The 3,658-nt window shown below is 38.4% G+C and overlaps 1 pseudogene; it reads right to left on the bottom strand.

Annotated features, from left to right (window-relative positions):
- Positions 1-214: 214 nt before the first annotated feature.
- On the bottom strand, positions 215-3,350 carry LOC149821147 (uncharacterized; annotated as a pseudogene).
- Between the last annotated feature and the right edge of the window lie 308 nt (positions 3,351-3,658).

The following is a 3,658-nucleotide window of genomic DNA, read 5'->3' as shown; positions in this document are numbered from 1 at the left end:
ACTATAGGTGGACACGAATTTATCTAAAAGAATGGAGGAAAGGAAGACCTACCTCAAGGGCGATCTGACGACTGTGGGGGTGGAAAGAGCGGAATCAGCCTATGGAGATGCATCCCATCTTCTTTGATGATGCTGAAACATCACAATGGAGCTCGTTCCTACAGCTGCAACATAGTTGAAGTACCCCGAAGGTGGAAGGTGATTTGATTCGCGATCAGTTGGAGTAGAGGATCGGATGGAGGTAGGACCGATCTTTCTTGTTGGAGTAGACGACATTCCACGCAAGAATGGTGTCTTCAACCTCTGCTACACCTGCAAAATAAAGCACAGATGATCAGCACACAGCAAAGAGGAAAGGCAATGAATAACAGATTTGAAACCGAAGAGAGAAGACAAGAGGAAATGCTTGAATCTCAAGCAAAACCAAATGACACAATGGTGTTTGAGTGGAATGGTTGGGGAAGGAGCTGGCTGGAGTAAGAATCAGTAGGTGGGGCGCAAGTCCCTAGGCAAAAGACGGCTAGGGTTTTCAGAAACAACATTTTTATATTTTGCTTCAAGTTTCCAAAATTTCCAAAAGAGGTTTAAACTGGAAATTATTGCTCTGCACCTCTTTTGGAGGGGGTTTTCTGAAAACCTTTTCTAAATGGGGTTTGGATCATGTTTGAGATGAATTATGATGTCTAAACACTGATTCAAGGCCCAAGATGATCTATTTGGGTCGGATCTTGATCCGAATCACCTTGAAATCCGTGCCCAAACACTGAAATTGTCATATCTCACTCAATTTAACTCCAATTTTCCTGAAATTCAAACTATGACTCCATTATGCCAAAATACATCCAATCATGGGTTTTAAACCTTAAAATCATCTAAAAATGCATGAATATATTAATAACATGATGTGCATTTCATGCATCATCAAATACCCCATGCTTGAATGTTTGCTAGTCCCTTAACAAACAACTAACTATGTTATGAAATTGAAAAATAAACACATATGCACTAAACAATTAAAATCCTAACTCACTTTTGTAGGAATCACGGTTGCATTTAGCTCATGCAACAAGCTCTTTAAACCCCTGGGTTACCCCAGTGGACGAGTAAGGTCTCGTGAGGGTTTGTAGAGATGCTACCCACAAACATTAATGTCATACAAGAATGATTTTTCAGAAATATTAGGCAATTAAGAATTCAGTTTAAGCAAATATTTCATGTAATGTACACTCTCATAACAAATTTAGAATTCTTATGCCACCATAGTAAAAACCTTTTTCTTTCACTTTTCTAAAACTGTAATTATCTATGAATTTTCTCAGAAAGTCAAGTATTATCATGTTATTATTTATTTATCCACATGTATATTTTCTGCACAGTATTTCACAATTATTCCTAAGCAATGATTTTTTTTCTCATTAAGCTCACTCTTTTTCTTTTGATTTTCAATTTTTCACCATTTTTCAATTCCTCTCACTTGAGCATTCTTTTCACTTGAGGACTATTTTAAATATTTAGTTTCGTGACCCGTGTAACGAGCTTTGGGTCAGTGACTCCCAGGCCAGACGACCTTAGGGCACCAGATACAGAGTATCCCTTAGACTTAATTGCTCGAGTCACTAGACCTTCTATTTTAAAAGTTTACGTACAGTCTTCTTCTCATCATGTGCAATGTCTCTATCTCTTAGGCTTTCTATGAAGTTCATGTAATAAGCTTTCGAATCAGTGGCTCCCAAACCAGATGGCTTTAGGAAACCAGGTGTAAAACACCCTTCAGACTCTACTTACTCGAACCACATTGGTCACAGATATCAACTAGACAAGAAGATGATCTCCTTCGTTATCCTTTTCGTTAAGAGACTCAAACACTTCAACTTGTGTTTGAGTTCCACTACTAGGAATCACGAAGACATTAACAACTAAACGTAGCTCTTTTCCTTTAAGCTCATATTTCAAAACATCTTTCCATTGCTTAGTTTTTCCACAAAACATACTGTGCATACTTATACTAAAGTGATTCAAAACTTTCTAACATTCAAATACTATCTTTTCTTTGAACAATTTCATAAATAACTACTCTTTTTGGATCAGATCAGAATTTTTTTTTTACATGGGGCTTAAAAATTTCTAAATTATTAGATTATGCAAAAAACAATCATATATGCTATAAACTTGTTCTTAAAGGCCTACTTTTATGAGTTTTTAACTACCTGCCATAAAAAACATTTAGTGTGCATCTAACCCCCCCCCCCCCCATGCTTGAATGACACTGTCTCTAGTGGCATACAAAATATGCAAACATGCAATGCAAATGCACACTAAAGATCAATAAACTAAATACGGGAGAAAGGATAGATACAACCCGATATGTGTCAAGCCTCTGAAGTTGATTATTGACTTGACTTTGCATCACCCTATGTATATCTGAATGCATAACTTTCTGCTAATGTGGTCTGCTCTGAAAACTTTGCCCTGCACCTGGTAACTAATCCTCACACATTGAATATTAGATAAACCTGCATGAATCAGAATAAGTGTAAGTTCATATGAAATAAAATAACGAAACAAAAGCAAATGTTGAACTGAAAAACAAAACTAATTCTACTATATACATATGATACATTCCTCTGCTCAAATTCTATTCCTTCGTGAGATCCCAGACCTCACACTCACCAACCTGTAAGGCATCTGATATGTAGGGCTTCAGTCTTTGCCCATTCACCTTGAATGTGCCTCCAGTCTGTTGATCAAACAATGTCACTGCTCTGTGTGGAAATACTTCTCTCACGATATAAGGTTCATCCCCATCTTGACCTTAATTTTCCTGTGAATAGATGCAAACGAGAATTGAACAACCAAACTTTCTGATCCGGCTCAAACACTTTTCTGATAATGTGCTTGTCATGAAATGCCTTAGTGCGAGCTTTATATAACTTGGCATTCTCATATGCATCATTCATGAGTTCTTCTAACTCGGTGAGTTGCAATGATCGCTCTTTGCCAGCCTGGCTGAGATCGAAATTAAACTCCTTGATTGCCCAATATGCTCTGTGTTCCATCTCGACAGGGAGGTGGCGCGCTTTCCCAAAAACAAGACGATACAGGGACATGCCAATGGGAGTTTTAAATGCAGTTCTATATGCCCAAAGTGCATCATCTAAGCGCTGAGACCAATCCTTGTGGTCCGGATGAACTGTCTTTTCTAAAATCCGCTTGATTTCTTTATTAGAAACCTCGACCAGTCCACTGGTCTGCGGATGATAAGGAGTGATGAACCGATGATTGACAAAATACCTTCTTAGAAGAGAAGCTATCTGTACATTCCTGAAATGCTTGCCACCATCACTTATCATCGCGCGTGACACACCAAAATGACTGAAAATATTGTGCTTAATGAACTTAAGCACCACTCTATGATCATTGGTCCTGGTTGCCACCGCCTCGACCCATTTGGACACATAATCAACCGCCACTAAGATATACAAATTTTCGAATGATGGCGGAAATGGGCCCATAAAATCTATGCCCCAAACATCAAAAATCTCAACAATCAAAATCGAAAGCAAGAGCATCATGTTTCTCTTGGACATGTTCCCAGTCTGCTGACAACGAATACATTTCCTACAGAACTCATGCGCATCCCTGTGGAGTGTGGGCCAAA

The sequence above is a fragment of the Nuphar pumila genome, chromosome 12 (assembly GCF_984573655.1).
Source record: "Nuphar pumila chromosome 12, dmNupPumi1.hap1.1, whole genome shotgun sequence".
Classification (NCBI taxonomy): Eukaryota; Viridiplantae; Streptophyta; class Magnoliopsida; order Nymphaeales; family Nymphaeaceae; genus Nuphar; species Nuphar pumila.
The sequence above is the reverse complement of the archived record's forward strand: the minus strand, read 5'-3'. Positions and strand labels throughout refer to the sequence as shown.